Source organism: Lissotriton vulgaris, chromosome 1_1, assembly GCF_964263255.1.
Source record: "Lissotriton vulgaris chromosome 1_1, aLisVul1.2, whole genome shotgun sequence".
NCBI classification, from domain to species: Eukaryota; Metazoa; Chordata; class Amphibia; order Caudata; family Salamandridae; genus Lissotriton; species Lissotriton vulgaris.
Window position 1 is genome coordinate 1178259293 of NC_141685.1, and position 20759 is coordinate 1178280051.

The following is a 20759-nucleotide window of genomic DNA, read 5'->3' on the forward strand; positions in this document are numbered from 1 at the left end:
ACCAGCAATTCTTGCAAATACTTGTTCTGACCCGCATTGGGCATATACACCACCACAAACGTACACAGCCTGCCCTGAATGTGCCCCTTAACCATCAGCCAACGGCCCTCCTTGTCGTGTCGGACCTCTACCGGTTGAAACTGCAACGAAGCTCTGAACAGAAGCGCCACCCCCCGGTGCTTCGTAGCTGCGGAGGACCTGTACACAATGGGGTATGCCCTATGGCGGAGCCTCAACTCATCCTTCCGAGCCAAGTGGGTTTCTTGCAGTCCAACCACATCAAGTTGATGATCCATCACATACTTCAGTACTCTCTGCCGTTTCTGTGGCGAATTCAAGCCCTTAACATTCCACGTCCCTATACTAAGCGGCATGACGGAAATACACCCCAGAAGTCGCTCTCAGTGTGCCAAGTGCCATCCATCCCTCGTTCAGCCCCGCCCTCAGGCAACAGACACCTAGCAGTTTCCCGATCATTCGCAGCACAATAGTTCCAACAGTAGAGTACGCACTTAGCCGCAGACACACCACAAACATCCCCTTCAGCCCCCCGTCACGGGTCCCCCCCCATCGACCCCAACAACCCCCAGTCCAACCCCACCCCAACAGACAAGTAAACCAAGCATAGCGCAAGTCATGGAGCCTCCCCGCCCCCGAACCCCCATCCTCCCCAACACCAAACCTTACCCATAAGGAAGGGAACAACAAACAACAGGATTGGAAATCATAAAGGAGAAACAGAATACTCATCAAGTCCAGTAGTCCAAGGTTCCGGAGAGGTCTTCCCAACTGGAAGCGGAGCAGGGGTGCCAAAGGATCAACCCCTTCGGCCATGGTCCGGGGTGTCTCCCCAAAAAGTACATCCATACCCCAGACCGAACTCCGAAGTCCCTCCGGCGCCGAACCTGGTCAAGTCAAATTCGTGGTGGATCATGCCGCTCCAGAGCCGAGTTGCGAATCCGCCAGCGTGGCTGAGGCCACCGAGGCCACTGCGTCAACCCTTTCCTGCTGACTAGAAGCGCGGTCCGGCCGCCGCCGGTCTGGGGAGGCTCCCACCCTATGCCAAGAGGACGAGCGATGACGTCTCCGAGTCGGCGAAGCAGTCGCTCCCTGTGAAGGAGGGTCATCCTGGAGACCCAAGAGGTCCTTTGCTACCTGCAGAGTGTTAATCTGTGCCAGCCGATTCTGCCATCGGAAGATGATCCTGAAGGGGTGGCCCCACGAATAGGAGATGTTGCGTTCTCTCAAGAAGGAAGTCACCGGGCGGAACTCCCTCCTCTTCCGCAGGGTGGAGGCTGCCAAGTCCTGGTACAGCTGAGGGGCATGGCCCCTGAATTGCAAAGACGAGATGGCCCTGGCCTTGCGGAGAATACGTTCTTTGAGTTGGAAGTCATGAACACAGACGAGGATGTCAGGAGGGGGACCCCCACCGCGCCTAGGCAGACCAACTCTGTGTACTCTGTCCATCTCGATCTCCGTCACCTCCTCCTCATCCAAAATCTGTAAAAACAAGTCCCGGACGTAGCCACGCAGGTCTCCCGCCTCGCCATCCCATGGCACCGCCCGGATGCGGATGTTGTTCCTCCTGGAACGATTTTCCAAGTCCTCCGTATGCAACTGCAGGTCCAGATTCTGTTCGGTGAGGCGGATGATATCTTGTTGCAGCAGGTGCACATCGTTAGCCATGCTCAGATCATGGTCTTCCAGGGTCGCCACTCTCTCGCCAATGCCGTCCACGTCCCTGCGCACTTCCCTCAGGTCAGAAGCCAATTGAGCCCGGAGCTCAGAAATATCCTCCTTGATGGATGCAAACAGTTCGGTCATGAAGGCCTTAGTAGCTGGCGCCTCGTCGTCCGATACCTTCTGCGAGCTACTGGCCCCCGGGGATGCCGGCTGCTGAGAGGACTTGGAGGCACCCTCCTTACCCTGACGACCCCCCTTTCGCGACACGTTGGCCATCTCGGCTGGTGGCACGCAGACCGGGAGGTCAGACCACCCCAATCCGACAGGTAGCAGACGCTATGGGAGCCTGTGGGGCCCGCGAGCCGCAACGCTTCCCTCCAGGCAGCTCAAACGGTGCCCCCTCACTGTCCAGGGCTCAACGGAAGGCAGATCCAAGGCAGGCGGCCCACACGTGGGGGCGTTAGGGGTCCCCACAACTAACTGCGCGTGATTAGGAGGTAGGGCTAGGTAGGGCAATGCAGGCACACTCCACTCCGCTATCAGCGCCGTCCACGTCGTGGCCTCCAGGAAGGGAACTATAATGGGACCGCGTCAGGCTCTGATGTACCCTGACGTTCCCAAGTGCAAGAGTGCAGCAGTCCGGCCCCAGCAATCCGTCCCCCTGGCGGGGTCCGCGGTCCAGACGGCCCTCCACCACCTACACTGGGCCGTGGATCTCGATGCAGGTCGCCGTGGCACCACGCGGCAAATTCAAACGGCCAGCCAGCCCACGCCTATGCGCCAAGAGTAGCGCCGCAGCTGTTGTATGTAGCGCCAGGTCCCGTCGTCCCAGGCAGTATGGCCGCTCCCGCCCTTCCTGGGGAGGCACTCACCCCGCCGACACCGCTGCTGGGCCCCGTCCTCGTCCCTGCACCGCTCGTTCCACCAGCAGTACTGGGCCCCGTGTAGCTCCACTCCTCTCCGCCGGCCCCGCACTGCGCCACCCGCCGGTGGCCTGCCGTGTCCGGATGCTCCGCGGCGCTCTCACCGCACCTCCTCCGTCCTGCCGCCGGAGTCACCGCTACTTCCCGGCTGTCCTCGCCGTCCTCTGCGGCAAGGCTCCAAAGCCCAGGCACGTTTCCCTGCCGGCAGGAGCTCCGCTCCCACCGCCGGCAGGCGCTGGATGTGTTCCGGCGGCGCCTTGCCAAGCACCGCGAGTGCCGCAGTCACCAAGCCGGCTCCCCGATCACGGGAGGCCGGTGCTTCTTAGGCCCCAAAGGCTAGGGATCCCGGTAGGCGTTCCCAGCGTCACACCGCTCCTCTAGCGGCACCGCTGCACTCCGCTGTGCTGGGGGCACTTCCGCCACCCTTCAGGACCCGGGCAGCTACACCAGGATCGTGCTGTAAGTAGCTTTGTTCGGTTCGGCGCCGGAGAGACCCGAGAAAGCGTCTTACTCGGACGCCATCTTGGCCACGCCCCCCGGACAGGGTCTTTTGTTGTTGTTCTATGTTTGAGTGGAGGGCGACCCAGTCCTATTTTCCCTCTGAGCTCCCATTGAGAGTTGGACTTCAGATGATGACAGGGGCGGATACACATTTGGTTGAGTGTTGCCTGACTTCAAAATGGAGGTTAAAGTGCACCAAGAGGAGAGAATTTAGTCTGGATGCAGTGAAAGTATTAAAACACCAGAGGAAAGAATCCCAGTTTGAGACAAGCAGACCGGGCCTGCAAGGGGAAGCATTGAGCCCCCTAGAGACCACTAGGCCAGGGGACAAAAGATGTGCAATATATATGCACTATATGCAATTTTTTAAACCCAGTAGCTTGCCTTTCAATTAACTGTTCTCTTGAAACAACTGCAATCCCTCCCAGCTTTGTAAAATACATAGAAGCACCACCCACTGTTTATCAGGCGATCCTCTCAAAACAACAATACAAGACATATAATTTCCTAAAATCTGCAGAGATAGCTAGTATAAAAACGGGCTTATCCTTCCACCACCTGACACAGGGAATATGAGTCACTGCCCTTTCCCCACAGCCCACAGGCCATGAATACTTGCATTTTACTCGTAACTACCCCCAGATGAAGGAGAAAACGAGGACTCTAATGCGAAGTACACCTCGCCTCCCTTCGATTCATATTGAACCAGAACTCTTCAGTCACGAACTATGCGCCCGCTAACCCCCCCTTAACTCGGCACTCTAGCGTTAAGGGCCCAACTCATGGTCCATAATCTACCCAGAAAATCTGTCCAGTAATGCTAAAAATAACTTTAAACACAGAACCTTAAAACAGTACCCAGAAACACTCTTGGCTGACAACCACCACACCGCTACTAACGGCAAGACGAAAACGGCCTTCGTCTTTTACACCAACCGTCAGACAAAGTGGAAAAACACCTTCCTTCTTCACTTTCTAGTGACCAAATCAGTCAACATTCCCTATGGTGAAAAAATCCCCACAACCATCTCCCCTACCTTTAAAGGGGAACTCACAATTTCCATCTTCAGAACAGGAAACATTCTCATACAGGCCACGGACCCACACCTCACCACTTTTGATCGCCACTTACCAACACTATTCTCCTCATTAACGCAACAGAACCATCAAACCCTGCCTCCCCTATCCCACCCACCCTGACAAATGTCGCAGAACCGAGCCAAGCACCCTGTCCTGCCGACCCACTCTACAACTCATGGACCTCCACCCTGACAAATGTCCCAGAACAGAGCCAATTGCCCTGCCCTGCCGACCCATTATTCATCTCATGGACATCCTCCATTACCCATTACAACCTCACTACCCCCATTATCACACTCCACCGACAAACACCCACTATCATGACATCCACTAATCCTACCAGATCCAGCAAACGCCAAGCTAACAAACTCCGCAAGGCTGATCTCGAGCCAGACAGATCGGACACAAACTGCAGTCTCTCTGCCACTGAACTCGCTATAACCACTCCCCTCCTGTCCTCAGTAGACCAGGCTCTACCCTCGCAAACTACCCCCAACTCCAACACTGACCCTACTCCATCGGCCCAAACCACCCACAGGTCCAATGTCACTGACAATCCCTCAGACACTGACCTCCCTCATATCACTGCTCACTCTCCTTCCTCCGACCCAAGACCACATGCCCAAACCATCTCCTCCACTAATCTCATTGCCATTCCCTGCCATTCCCCCGGGACACTGATCTCCCTCATAGCACGGCTCACTCTCCTTCCTCTGACCCAAGACCACATACCCAAACCCTCTCTACCACCACTCTCACTGCCATCTCCACCACCACTCTCACTGCCAATCCCCTGGACACTGACCCCCTCCTCAACAATGCTCACTCTCCTTCCTTTGACCTAAGAACCACAACACCTCCTCCTTACCTCAAGACTGGAAACATCATTGACCCAACCCTTCACGTTCAATCTATCCCCACGCCTAACTCCAATGATACAGTTTAATCCCAGAACCCAGTACTCTCTCCTGCTACAGACCGGAGTCATACACTGCTCTCTCCGAAGACTAGAAACTCTTGACTCACTTAACCAACAACTGACCAAAATGGACCAGAAAATCGACGCCCTAGTTTCTGACATTCTACACCTGCAACTAGACCGTCCCAACCTGTTTAAGCCACCTTGCTCCTACCCACCGGAGAGTTACACACCTTCTCCCCGCACAGCCTCTTCCATGGCCCCACGACCCCGCCATGGCCCTCCATTCCTTTGGGGAGGCAGGTGCATCGACCTAACCAAGCTCTTCGCCCCATTTCAGTAATGGAAGCAGAGGAGATCAGCAACTCTTACCTCGCTATGAGCCAGAATACAGCTCCCATCGCAATCCCAGTCATAATTGACACAAATAGAATCCCTAGAACAGTCCACTCGCCCAGACCCCCATCCATAAAATAAACTCCGACATAAAAACTTCCCGCCCTCTATCATGCATGCTCCTTAATTGTAGATCAGCAGTACAACACGCCACAGACATTGCTGAAGTTATACTCGAGGAAGAACTAGGCATAGCATTCCTCACAGAATCCTGGCTAAACGACCACTCTACCCCCATTCTAGACCTTCTGGCCCTGCTAGGTTACAATATCATTAGACAGGATAGACCGCTCAAAACAGGGGGGTGGGCTAGCGATCGTCTACAAAGAAGGTATACAGATTACCACATTAAAATCTGCGGAATACCCGACTATGGAATACCTTGGTGTCGAACTTGCAGTCAAAGGCACTAGGCACATCAAATTTCACAGCATCTTCCATCCTCCTGGGGAGCGTGCCCTCTTCTCCGAAGAATTAACCGACTTAATGACACATTTCTCCCTAACAGACAAGAAAGACATGTTCCTGGGTAACTTCAACATCCACTGCAACAACACAGAAGACCCCACTGCCCAGAACCTCTCCAACCTGCTTGAAATAACCAAACTCAAGCAACTCTGCAATGGACCAACACACATCAAAGGAGCATCTCTGGATGCGATCATCACTAAAAACGAACTGGTCTCTCTGAGATCAATCCCTCCCATTGACTGGTCTCTCCACCACCTCATATTGTTTATTATCGACTCACCTATCAGATCCCAACCAATACGATCTGACAAACCGAAGCACTGGATCAGGAACATCAATGAAGTCCCTATCTCCGAACTTGAATCCAAGATTCATAACCAGCTACAGCTCCAGCCCACCACTGTGTTGGCTGATGACCTCACAGCTCACTTTAACTCAACAATGACTGAGGTGTTAGACCAAGTAGCGCCACTCAAACTCAAACAACTGAGATCCATCAAATATAAATCATGGTTCAATGTGGATCTCAATACTGAAAGACGACAACTCCGACTTACGGAAAGAACTTGGAATCAAAATCCATCGACAAGACACCTTGCGCTACTTAGGTCTGCAAGGTCGGAATATAAAAAGCACATCTTTAGAGAAAAGGCAGCCAAATTGACCAGGCCAAGAATAGACCTAGAGAACTCTTCAACATTGTCAAAAGGCAAACGAACGGCGCATCCCTTCACGAAATAAAAGCGACCAAGGATCGATGCGAAGAAATGGCCAGCTTCTTCACAGACAAAGCCACACAAATTGAGCAAACCTTCATCCAAACCCCCAATACACCTCCAATTCTAACCTGCCCCCCTATACTCATCCTCGACCAAGCAGATCTTATTCATACCAAGGACAACCAGATCCACTACCAACTGAAAAACGAGGCGAATGGTCGGATTTCGAACTTGTGTCGGAAAATTAGGTCTTCAATATAATTGCAAGCTTAAAGCCTACCTCCCACACTTTGGACCCTCTCCCAGCCACAATAGTACAAAAACTCAATCACATCATTACCCCTTTCTGGACTAATATCAACTCCACTCTCACATCAGGCTGTGTCCAAGACTCCCTTCAATTGGGACAAATCACACCCATCCTCAAAAAACCAGGGGCCGACCTGAACGATCTCAACAACCTCAGACTTATCTCCAACCTCCCGTTCCTAGCCAAAACCTTGGAGAAGTGCGTTCTTCAACAACTTAAAATATTGATGATTTCAACCTCCTCAACACCTTCCAATCGGGATTCAGGAAAGGATGTAGCACCGAAACAGCCATGCTCAATATCTCAGATGATATCCACAGAACCTTAGATGATGGGGAAGCGTGTCTTCTCATCCTGATTGACCTATCTGCGGCTTTCGACAGAATAAATCATACAGCTTTACTTGAAACTTTGAAGGGCCGGTCTGGCATAAATGGCATAGTACTAAAATGGTTTGCTTCCTACCTTCAGCACCGTTCGCAAAACAAATTAAAATCAACTCCTGTCTCTCTAAGCCAACACGAGTCACACTTGGGGTCCCTCAAGACTCGATCCTCTTCCCAGCCCTCTTCAATCTCTTCATGGAACACCTTACAATCATTCTGAAACAAGCAGGAATAAAATATCACCTATAAGCAGATGACACTCAACTCTACTATAAAATCAAATCTCCCAGTGATATCCGACACCTCAATGTCACAATAACCAAGATCCAATCCTGGTTTAATGCAAACCACTCGAAACTGAACCCGGACAAAACCAAACTAATACAGTTTGCTACTGAAAGTAACCACCTTCCTATCCAAGACTGGCTCAAGAAACTGGATGCCCTAAACTGCTCTCTCACCCCATCCGACTCAGTTAAGTCACTAGGCAGGGGGGAGTGGCTTGGATCGCCACAAGATGGCTGCATGGGTTGAGGGTCCGCAAGCGAACGGAACCTCAACCGCTTTGTTGGAGCTGTATTTCCCATCAGAGGCAGTCAAGCTGTGAGGCTGCATATGGAGCGAGCTCGGGGCACAGGTAGCAGTTATTTTTTTATATATATAACCCGTTCCACTGTTCTGTTTCCCCGGCGCCGCTCCCTCCTCTCAGACGCCTGAGGCGGCATCCGCCATTTTCGGCTTTGCTGGATGCCGTGCATTTTCACCCGTCAGACAGAGAAGCTTTATACGTGGCTTTTGAGACAACGCTGGAGGCTCCTATGCATTGTTATACGCCTAGATGATATCATTGCCTGAAATACCTGTTTTAATTGATAAGAATACTAACACTAACAACTTCTTCATGTTAAATGCTGTTATCGTTCTTTTGGAGAATTTCTGAAGCTTTTTTTTGTGGATGACACCACATATATCCCTAGTTTCTTGTCAGGTGTTATTCGTTTTGTCTCTTCAGATGAATGAATTCTGGTGTTTTTGGAACATAATTGCTTGGACTGCTCTTCATATTGTCTCAAACCAACATTTTTTTCTTTTTTGCCCGTTTTGGAGATGGTTATTTGAGCTGACTTTGGAATGCTTTCTAGTCAATGCTGTAGGTACTTCTTTTTATCACGTAGCTGGAAGACCTCCTTAAATTAGACTGCGCAGCTGCTAGGCCTTTGGCTGCTGCTGTTTCTAAATTGAACAGACCCTGTATTTGTATGACAATTGCTACCAAGTTCAATAGAATTTATTACACAAGCTCTACCTGCAGCTGCCTATTGAATTAAACTTACTTATCCACAGGCAGTTCATAAAGAAACAGCGCTGCCTTCCCATCATCGTTTTTCGCAGCCTTCTACTGGTATCCTATCATTGTCTGTGAGCTCTTATCTTATTTTCTGAGAACTATAATATATTAGGCACTCACCTACATGGAGGTTTCTTCTTCACTTGGACAGAAAGCTACTTCTGTTAGTATGTCTTCTCTTTGCAAAGATACCAATCCCGCCACCCTTCCAAAACGTCACATGAAGGAACCTAACTCTCCTACCAAGGCTCCACTACCTATAACAATGGAGGACCTCCTTGAAGAGATAAGGTTGCTCAAACCTTTCGTGGTAGAAACCAATGCTACTCTTCAGAAGATGGATGAGAAATGGTCCAATTTAGAATCCAGAGTGTCAGAGATGGAACAACAGATTAGTAATGCTCAAGATCTGATTCCTCAGGTTGCTGATATGTCTTAAGCAATCGCTCTCCTCAAGATGCAAACAGATTATTTAGAAAACAGCAACAGGGGCAATAATCTTCGTATTCACGGCATCCCTGAGGGGGAGGAAGGATCTGATTTGCTTACTTTCTTCAAACTGCACATTCCTAAAATTGTTGGCCTCAAGGATAGCACCACTCTCAATCTGCAGTGTGCCTATCGCATTTGTTCTAAATCTGGTGCTTCATCTACGTCTTCGACTGTCACTCGTCCCAGAGGGATAATGGTTTTATTTCTGGAGTACACCGAGTTCCGAATGATCCTTACAGCGGGAAAGTCTAAAAAGCAAATGCTATGGTCAGGTCAAAAAGTTTTTTTCTCTCAAGATGTGACCCGTGCCACTGTTGCTGGTCGCAAGGAGTTTTTCTCTCTTCGCCCAGCTCTTCGTTCCATGAATGCTAAATATGGTCTTGTTCACCCCTGCTTTTTTAAAGTCACGTATAAAGAGAGGTCCTATTCTTTTGATTGCCCGGAAGATCTGAGACAATTTATTTCTCGTCAAAAAGGAGAAGTCATGGAATTCGGAGGGATATGAATAACATTGTTGTTACTGCTTAGATTTGTTCTCTCTCATATTATATGTTTCATTCCATATGTTTAAAAAGTTTTTTCTTCTTTTTGGATTGTAGGTCATAGTCTGTTGTTGCAGTTTCTCTTCAGTTTATTGTGGTTCTTTTGCCTTTCTTGGAGGCCATTATATGTTACAGTTTCCCTTTGTCTTTTTCTACAGATGTTAGCTCCTCCTGTATGATCCCACTCCCCTGACGTTCTTCCCATTCCTTTCATCTCATCCCCAGTGTTCTCTGTTCATCCTCATATATGGTAAGTGGTTGAGAAACACGTATAATGTACTCTTTGTTGTTAGCTGAGTGCCTGTCTCTTGTCCATTGATTATGTCTAGGTATATTACTGTTCTCCCCTGTGTTGTTCTATTATTTAATGGTTGGCCCCTTGCTTTCATATTACCCCTGTTTCTTTTTCTATTTTCTTTTCATATAATTCTTACTTCTAATCTTTTCTGTGCCTTTCTTTATTATTATCTTTTTTTCCGCTCAAATGTATAACCTTGTCGTTTTTTATTCGACATTTTATTATCCTTAAAACCCTTTTGCATTTGATAATGTTCATGTTACTGATAATCCTCACAGTACTTATGCGATTGATTATTGTTATTTTTCCATTGATATGGCTGATAATGTCTGAATTATTTCATGGAATGTAAAGGGTTTACGTAATCCAATTAAGAAACAAGTTCTTACGCATCTTTCCAGATTACAATGTAAAATTGCTTTGTTACAAGAAACGCACCTTAATGATAATGATATAAACTCCATTAAAAAGCAATGGGTTGGTGCGTTCTACAGTTCGCCATCTAGGGATAGGAAAAATGGAGTGGTTCCCTTTCCCCTTACTGAGGAGAGTGAGGAGAAGCACACTGATGGTTGTTGGCTCCTTCTTCACATCCTCATAAATGGTTCACGTAATTCTCTCCTTAACATTTACGGCCCCACAGGCATTGACCCCCAATTCTGGCAATCCATGTCATACACACTTCATGCATGCTCTGACTCTAACCATGTTGTGGGAGGTCACTGCAATCAGATTCTCTATCCATTTATTTACAAGAAATCTTCTTCCAGATATGTCCCTAATAAAATGCAAAAAACTTTTATAAATACTGTAAACTCTAGAGGGTTGGTAGACACGTGGAGAATTTTCAATCCTGGCTCTTGGGAATTTACTTTCTTTTCCCCGACTCATAACTCCACATCTCGTATTGACTATATTTTTCTGAGCCCACTTATTCTTCCCTACTTATCGCATGCTGAACCTGGTTCCATTTTGATTTCTAATCACGCTCCTGTCTTTATCAATATAGATCTTCCCTCCCAGTCCTCTAAATCCCGCCGTTGGCGATTTAATAATTATCTTCTCAAGGATCCCTTTATTGGCTCTTTAAGGATTTCACTTCAGAATTTTTCCTTCTCAACGTGAGTCCTGATATGCCCTTTCATACTACATGGGATGCTTTTAAGGCGACTGCTAGGGGATTTATTATAGGTTACGTCGCTAATAAAAAGAAACAATATCGTAAAGAGTCTGCCTCTATCTTATTGTGCATTAAGGAACTGGAACATGCATACTTTTCATCTAATATTACTGACACCCTAAATAATTTGGTTCAGGCAAAATTAGCTTTTAATAGGAAATCTACGGAGGACGCTTCTGGATCATTAATGAAAATTAACTAAAAAATTTATGGAGGCCGTAATAGAGCTGTGAGAAGTTGGCCTGATATATGATGTTTCCAATTCTGGAACCACCTTGTATCAGTCCAAACAATCCTTTATAGTGGCTGGTTGTAAGTCAACCTTATAGACAAGCTATCCTAATGGTAGCATGGACTAAGCAGCCTTAAAGGCTTAACTTAAGAGGTCATGTAAAGCAAGCTGTTTTACCAATCAGAATCCTGTAATATCAAATGAAAGGACACCACACAAGTATATATTATAACAAGCATTTACAATGCAACGGTTTCGCCTTCGGAAAAGTTTGAGCTATTGGCATTGTAAATGACAAACTTTTTATTTATGTGTTGGTTTTGAAAACAGATAAATAAATGGCATTCTCATTTACAATGCCAATAGCTTACTCTGTCGCAAATGCAAGACGTATTGCATTTGCACACACACACCCACACAAGAGCCCCCCACACACACACACACACACAAGAGCCCCCCACACACACCACACAAGAGCCCCCCTTGGTCTTGGTTGGAATCAGACCCTGGCCTTGGGAGTCACTTGATGCTTCATCTTATAGAGATGTGAACCCTGACCTTGGGGCCTGAGTCCTGGCTCTGTGAAGGAGCTGCTGCTTCACCTTGATAAGGATTTGTGCCCTGTTATTAATCAATATTCCAGACAATACATTTTAATTAAAGACAAGTATCGCATACATTAATACAAAATGCAGTGTACCCAAAATTACGTAAAAGGGAAATAAATGCAAAGATTGAACAATAATTGGAGAACAAAAGGACTACATAACAAAAGATTTATAATAATGCTGTTTGTATTACAAGTTCGATACAAAAGGGGATGATGGACAGAGCGTTTGAGCAAATCAAACACTCACCCCCCAGTCAAATGATCTGGGTTTAATCCATCACCGTTCTTTAGCTCACTCCGCCACCCCAGTTCAGACATGGCTATATGCAAATCAGTCTGACCCTGTGCCTCATGGAAACAGTCCAGCCCGAACTGCCAAGCCATGTCTTCCCTGGACTAGAAACAAGCATCCTGGGACCAGTTTCTGGCATTCCAGCCGTCCTCAACCAGGCTAGCTTGAATCCAGTGGCAAAGTGAGCAAGGGACTCACATCTGCGCATACCCTGCCAATTTAGGGCGAACAAAGCATTACAAAAGGGGATGTATTACAAGTTCAGTATGTTTTATATGTCAAACATATATACAAGGTGTATAAAGTATCATTTATATATTACAAATAGAGCAAGTATGGAAGGTCTATATCAAAGAGGCTAATGTAAGTTTATACAATTTACAAAAGCTGCAGTGGGGGCATCAGCTATCAGGCACAATGATTTTATAGTCTTAATCCTCAGTATGGTTGACAGCGTTTCGACTGAATCAAAATTCTGGGGCCATCAGGATAAAGATGAAGACTGAGCACAGGAATGAAAACGTAGATATAATGATTCGTCCAGCAGCGCAATTGTACTTGGTATTCTTCATGTGGGATTGTAGTGTAAAGTTCCATACAGTAGTTCAGAACATATATTGGCAGTACATTGTGGTTCAGCAGCCCCTGGGAGTTATTTTCTAAAGTGCTGTCAGTGCTGCCAAAGATGATGAAGCTTGAGACCAATCAAAGTCCATGTTTCCCACTCAAGAATTCCAAGTGGCCCTACAATTCCTGAACTACAACACAGAACTCCCTGTTCCACTCCACAGGTCTCCCTTTATCCACTACCTCCTCATTTTTGGCTGACTTTCTCTCCCTTGCCCCTTCCTACCTTCGCATAGGCCTCTTTCCTTCTACATAGTTCTCTTTTGTTCTCTTTTCTTTCGCTTGCCCCCTTTCTTTCCTTCTCTTGCTTCTTTCCTCGTCTCTCCCTTTACCTCACTCCCTCTGTCTCCTCCCGCGTGTGTGCCAGAAATTGGCAGCTTTTCCATTGCTCCCTACGATACAGGAAAGCCTTTATTGACCTTGCAGCTCACTGTGCACTCGAGGGCATCTGCTTTTGTATATTTATTTATTTGGGATATTTTTTCGAGCGCGCCTGGCCTCTTACGGTAACTTCAGATCTCCGGAGATTTTCTTTTTAATGAAAGCGTGACGTGGTCACTAGCAAGTTGGAAGTTACAGTCCATGTTCCAGAGTGGCTACCCCTCTCCTGCTCAGAGAGTGTTGCATTGCATTATCGCTATAGCGCCCTCGCAAGTGTTGTGGGCGCGAAGCGCTGTCTGGCACCTCATTTGGTGTCTCTCAAAGGAATGGCTGACTGCGTTGTTGGCGTGTGGGTACCATTGGCCGGCTGTGCCTTAGGAAACAATATTTAAATATGGTGCCCCTGCTAACCCGACTGACTGCTCACGTGCGCAAGGCCCAATTTTATTTAATGCATATATTTATGTTTATACAAATGCATTCGACAAGTACCTGTGCGGCCGTTGTAAAAACAAGTCAATGACGCTGTACATGTCCCCCTTCCCCAATCCAGACACAGGTTCCTAGAAACATACACACACGTGGGGGCTGAAGTGGCACCTCGTGTGGGGGTGGGGGTGTTCGCCCCAATCCTCGCCTGTGCACTGAGGCCATGTCCAGCCTGGGGTGCTGCCACCCCGTGATTCGACCCCGGAGGGGGAGGGAGCACGCGAGAGCTGTGGAGAGCACGCGGTGGGCAGGAATGCGCGCAGGCACCAGAGCAGAGATAAGGGCGCAGCGCGGCGCGGGCGCTGCGCCTCCTCTTCTAGTGCGATGGCAGCTCCCCCAGCCCGGGAGGGGGGGAGGCCGGGGGCAGGGTGGGGCCTCCATTGATAACCAGACAGCAGATTAATGAGCGCGGCTCAGTCCGCCCGTGTTGTGAAAGGGCTGCGAGTGATGGCGAATTTGTTTGTGTGCATGTTTTGGGGTTCGGGAGGGGGCTCTGCGCCCACCCCCGTGTTGTTGTCCGAGGAGTGACAAGGAGCAGGGACATTCAACGCTGACAGACGTGAGGCTGGGGTGAAATCGCCTCAGCCGTGTGCCCGCCGGCGCCCTTCTTCCATCAGTGTGACAACAATGGGAGGTGTGGGCTGAGGGGCGCGGGGCCTCCGTCGAGGGTGGGCGTCCGGGCATGCGCCCTGCAGACCCCAGTGCCACCAGCAGTGCACTCGAGGCGGAATCCCGCCCGGTCAGGTGCTGGCACGGACTGTGCTTCCGAAGTGCAGGGTTTGGTCATTCTTGGGAGTGATGGTTCATGGATGCGCCTCGCCCTTCCAGGAGCTCAGAGCTCTCTCACCTCAGGTGTGTGCTGGTGTGTTATTGCTTATTCAAAGTATGTCACGCTTTGCAAGGCACGCCATTGCGCTGACCTGTAAAATATACATTGTTTGGCTCCACGTCCGGCTGGAAGCTGACGTCGAGGGTTCCCCCGGAGTCAGCCACTCACAGCGCGGCTCCCGGGGCAGATCCTGATGACGCGGCGAGGCTCCAACCAACGGCGGCGCAGCTCACGGGGACAGGCCCACAGCAGCGGCCAATCAGAGCGCGCCTCTGCCGACGAGCCTCCGAAAAGCCACCAATGCGGTCGCAGCCCCTTCGTGCCTCGGCCAAGGTGCCGAGCAGCTGCCGGTTGACCCCCGGGCGGGACGGGATACCACTATTTGTGAGGACACGGGGGGGGCGGGAGAGGACGAGGGGGGCGGGCGGGAGAGGACGAGGGGGGCGGGAAAGGACACGGACGTCGGGAGGGAGGCGGGAAACGTGGGGACGGCGGGAGGAGGGACACAAGGCAGGACAGCAGCAAGCACGGCCCGGCCGGACCAGACTCGGGGGCGTTCCCGGCGTCGCGTGACGTCGCCAAAGCCAAAGAATCTCGGGAACGCCCCGTGTCTGGTCCGGCATTGACGGACGCCTCTCTGTTCCAATGGCTAGCCTCCATTTATGGAGCTAGCCAATGAAGCAGAGGGGCGTGTTCAAGTCACCCATACTAGAAACTACAGATTTCTCTGGAGGAGGAGCCTAACGGCTCCGCCCCCCAGCGAAACCTAAAAATATATGTATTTATTACTAGAATAATCCTCTGTACTCTTTATGAGTGCAGAGGCACAAGCGTTTAAACAAAAGCACAGTTATACATATGAAAGTTGCACAATTATGGATGAGGGCGGGTGGCCACTCAAACCATATATTAAGAAAGTGGTATAAGAGATACCAATCGAACAGTGGTTAGGCCTAGGGCCTAGGGAATCGCTGGGTGCAGTCGGGACTAGCAATGCTGAAGTCGGGAAAAGCCCGGTGTGATCCAAGGGTGGATCGAAGTTAAAGATGATCTGAAAGCAGAGGGGACAGAGTCTGGGTCACTTAGCAATGACCAGGCTGGAACCAGAAGGAACCAGGCAATGTCGGGCGCTTTCAGGTCGCTGACGGGTCGCTTCTCTCCGCTGCCACGTGGACTCTGGGGCACCGAGGATTTCCAGGAGTGGATCACGAGTTGTCCCAAGCAGGCTCTCGCTGTCGGCGGTGTCGGCTTCCGGATTGGAGCAAACAACCCTTGGCAAGGGCAACCCACGTAGGATTCGAAGGTGGCGTTGCACTCGGACCAGGAGGGTCAGAGCCGGCGCTCGTTTTCAGGGGAGCGAGGGCAAGTCTGGAGCAACCAGAATCACAAGTTAGATTTCAAGGTTCGTCGGCACAGGAGCTACAAGCCAACGGGCAAGTGACCGGGCCAATGTGTTGAGCCAAAAGATGCAGAAGGGCCCGCGCAGCACTCGGTGAGTGTGGAGGGGTGAGCTTCGGTGCAAGAGAGGCGCAGGGCTGGGGCTTCTCAAACCCCAATGCACAGCTTCAAGGGTCACTCGGGGGCTGCACGGTCAGAGTCTCGTGGGCTTTCCAAGATGGCGGGCCCCACGCTTCAGGTCGCCTCTACGAGTCTCAGCTCTGCAGGGACTGTGGATCGGGCTGTTAGAAGGCAGGCACGCTTGGTCTTGTCGAACTCTGTCGCTCGAGTTCCGGCGGGAACTGCAACAAAGCAAACGTCGAGGTGCTGGATGGTGCCTGTTTGCACAGGGTGGTCACTCTTTGACCACAAGGGAGATTCTTCAGTCTTCTACGTCGAGTAGGATGTCGAAGGGTCCAGAGTTTCATTTCATAAGTTTCAGTCAGGATAATCTGAGTGCTTTGGCACTGCTCCCATTCTTATACCAATCTAGGGGGCTGGATTCCCTGCTAGGTCCCTCCTATGGGTGGGACCCAGGAAGGGGGTGGTTACACCCCTTTCCCTTTGTCCAGGGTCGCGCTGGGACTGGGGCTGGAGTGCCCCAGAACCGGTTTGACCGGATTATGCAAGGGGAAGCCTTGTGCGCCCCAGGCACTGTCTGGTTTCTTTTAAACCTCCCTGCTACAATCCACTATCTCCTGTCTGGGGTGGTGTGACACCTCCCCGCGACAGGAAAGCCTTTGTGCAGGCCTCCTCGGCTGAGTTTCGGTCAGCAGCAGGAGGTCAGACTCGTGTCTGTGGCAGAAGCGTCCATTTTGTGATGCTGAGGCTCTTTTAAAATCAACCACGTTTCAGCAAAGTAACATGTCTTCTCCCTCTAGAGGGGTGGAATGCTATCCCCGTCGACAGGACTGTCGAGGGGATAGTATTCCAAATCGTATAACACCTTACACGACATGTTTTGATAAAGCCAAACCAAAGTTAACATATAACCGCGATGGATTATAATGCACTTACTAGTATATGGTATGGCATTATCCCGGAACAGCTTAGGGAGTTGTTCCCGACAGCTGCAGACAGGCTCAGCTCATGCTAGAGCACCATCTCACGTTAAACCACGCACTCTGCCTCCAGGATTGATAAGGCCTTCCATAGGAGTGACTCACAGGTTTATATGTGTCCAGATATAGGTTTAGATATAGGTATACTATATCTAAGCAAGAGGTGATTACACCAACTTGCCCCAGCTGAGGGATCAGCCAGTTGTGTCAATTTAAGAACCAGCCAGGGGTGGCAAAAGTTATGCTGCAGCCCCTGGGAGGCCTTGGATGCACCTATGCCCTTGGCACCTATAGTGCACTATAAAGGGGCTGACAAGGTGTCCAGACCAATCAGGTTATGCACCTAGGGTGCATGGAGTCCATTTTAAGGAGTGAGCAGAGAGCCTGGGGCCCTGATTAGCAGGGAACCAGGCCAACTAAGTCGAAAACCAGCTAAACAAAAGGCAAAAAATCTGGGGTAACCATAGTCAGGTATCCACCTTCCTACAAGAGCCGACAAATTGCTAGCAAACTATCTGAATGTCAAATCTCAAAGGTCCAGAATTGTCAAGATTACTGATGACTGTGGTATTGATTGTTTCACAGATGACGAAATATTACAATGTTTCACAGACTTCTCTAAGACTTTATATATCCCTGAATCCTCTCCCTCTGATGCCGCCTTGGACTCATATTTTTATTCATTACCCCCTCACCTCTCCCCACTTTCAGATTGTTCTATTTTAGAAAACAACATCTCCCTCTCTGCGTTCAAATCCACTTTATCTAAGTTACCCAGGGATAAGGCTCCTGGCCCTGATGACCTTACTCCAGAAGTTTATTCCTGTTTCTCCCATACGCTTTTGCCTCATCTTCTAACATTATTTCAACATTTTGTTTCCTGCAAGGAAGCTTGGGGTTCTTTTTTAGAAGCTATGATTTGTCTAATTCCTAAAAAAGATAACGATCCTTACCTTTGTGCTAACTATCACGCCATCTCATTGATTAATTTAGATTGTAAAATTTTTACCAAAACACTAGCCCTCCGTATTAACCAAGTTCTCCCAGAGCTGATTAGTCCTGAGCAGACGGGGTTTGTCAAGGGGAGAACAATAGATGATAATTCCAGAACCTTTCTAAATATTATTCATTTAGCATCTAAGTGTTCTTCCCTATTGCTGCCATAACCTTGGATGCTGAGCAAGCATTTCACCGTGTCCATTGGCTTTTTATAAAGCGTGCGCTTATATGGCATGGTTTTGGACCCTCTATCTTATCTCTGACCAGTTTACTGTATTTCTCACCTTCTACCTCAGTTTTTGCCAATGGTTCTCATTCGTCTTATTTTCCTGTACGACGGGGTACTCGTCAAGGATGTCCTCTTTCTCCTTTGCTTTTTATTCTTTCCCTTGAACCTTTTTTACGTTCTTTACATCATTCACCTTCCATCCGAGGTTTTAAATATAAGGCAATTGAAATCAAATATACAGCTTCTGCAGACGATATAATGTTACATATTTCAGATTCATCATTTTCCTTGCCTGCTTTCTCTGATCTTCTTTCTTTTTGCCTCCTTATCTCGGTACATATTAAATTTCTCCAAATCTGAAGTTCTTCCATTAAATAAATACTGTTTAAAGAGAAGGTTTGAAGGGTTTGCTTTTAAATGGAATACTACCAGTATTACCTGCTTGGGGATTAAATATTCCTCCTCTATTGCAAAAACGATTCAACTTAATTTAGATGAGGTTCTCTTAAAAGTTAATAATATGACAAACAAGTGGTCTCCCCTTTTCCTATCATGGTGTGATAGATTGGACACCATCAAAATGATGATGCTTCCCTTCATTAATTTTTATTTGTCCATGTTACCAGTTAGACTTCCTGTAAAGTTTTTTAAAACCCTTAATGGGACCCTAAGTAAATTTCTTTGGAATGGACGAAGTAGCCCTCCTATCTGCTCCTAAAGACGGGGGTGGTGTACACTTCCCCAATTTTCGAAAATATCATTCTTTCTTTTGAATTCGTCAGGTGTTACCATATTTATCTTCCTCTGAAGGGACTTTCAGTTCTGTCTGGCATAATTTGGAGTAATCACTAATTCATCCTTTTCCTTTTTCCTTGTTGGCTAGTTTTGCTAATCCTCCTCGTTCTTTTAATTACCCGACGATTTCACATTTTATTTCTACCTTTCACCCAGTTAAGTGCAAATCCCAATCACCTCTACAAGTATTTTTAGACTCACGTCTGTGGCATAATAAACTCATTAAATTATCAAATCGTACCATTTTTTGGAAACAATGGGCTGCTAAAGGGATATTCCTTGTCAAACATTTACTTAAATATTCTCTTTTCCTCATCCCTCAAGAGGTACAATTTAAATTTCTTGTACCAGTCTCCTCATTACTTAGATATGACTCTTTGAGAATGCTTTTAATTGATAGATTCTTTCTCCTTTCTGGATCTTCCTCTTCTTATTCGGACTCCATATTTGAACCCCTATCTACTTCTCCCTCTATTCGAGCCTCAGACATATATAAATATCTCCATTTCTCCTCTCTTGATCGCCCCAAGACTAGAGTTGAACATCTCTGGGAATCTGATTTGTAGCGTACCCTCTCAATTCACACGTGGAACTCTATATGGGCTCGCATACACCACACCTCCTGCAATGTTAGCACTACTCAGACCCTCTATTATTTTTTATCAAAGATTGTTCTTTACTCATTTTTCCCTTTCTAAGTATATTGTAGAATTCTCCCCAAACTGTTGGTCATGTCAACACAACCCTGGCACGTTAATGCACTCCTTTTTCCATTGTCCCAATATTTCTGGTTTTTGGACTCAAATGTGTAAATCTATATCTCCTATCTGTTCAATTAATTTTCCTTTCGATAGCCAGGGCAGGGGGGTCTGGGCGCTCCAGATATGCAATTATATGCTCTGTGTGCCCAGGCACAGTTTCTCCACTTCTGGGTGCATCAGACGCCATATCAGGCTCATGTGGCGGGTGAGATTGATACAATGCCACCCCAAGTGGCACAGGGGCCACTGCATCAGAAGTCACAACTCCCCAGGGGAGATATAGACACGGCAGGCACCCTGCAATGGGCGTGGAATACACTACGAAAGAGAGCTAATGTCCCCATACTATATGCGCCATCTGTGCCATTGGCACAAAACCCAATGTTGCCCTGCATTGAAGATGGGGTTAGTAAACCTCTGGTCAAGGAAATTAACGTATACACGTATGCTGACCTATATCGGAACAGTGAGCTTAGGCCCCCCCCTGTTGGAATTGAGGATCATGCTGTATCCTTTGCAGAATTGTTTTTATATCACAAACTGAAAGCTGCATGTCGTGCACTTTGGGTGGGATTCCCCGAGGCTCCTCCAACACTGCCAGCTCTAGAACAAATCTTGAAATCGACTTCACTGCGCAAATTAATTACGGCTCTACATACCAGTATGCAAACTACAGCCCCGGTGGTGCAACCAAAGTCCCTGCTACTGTAGATCAGACACACTCAGTCAGTGAGAGTCTGTCCGTGAGAGTCTGTCCGTGAGAGCCTGT

General features: G+C 48.4%; 1 protein-coding gene and 1 long non-coding RNA gene across 2 annotated transcripts in view; one reads left to right on the forward strand and one right to left on the reverse strand.

The window, feature by feature from the left end:
- Positions 1-20759, reverse strand: part of LOC147748871 (uncharacterized) — a 1009512-nt gene that overhangs the window by 581918 nt on the left and 406835 nt on the right. The window lies entirely within an intron of this gene.
- Positions 1-20759, forward strand: part of LOC147748875 (uncharacterized) — a 460386-nt gene that overhangs the window by 120549 nt on the left and 319078 nt on the right. Inside the window, exon 2 of the long non-coding RNA XR_015309804.1 lies at positions 9929-10020. This is a non-coding gene — a long non-coding RNA (uncharacterized LOC147748875). The remainder of the gene's footprint in view (positions 1-9928; positions 10021-20759) is intronic.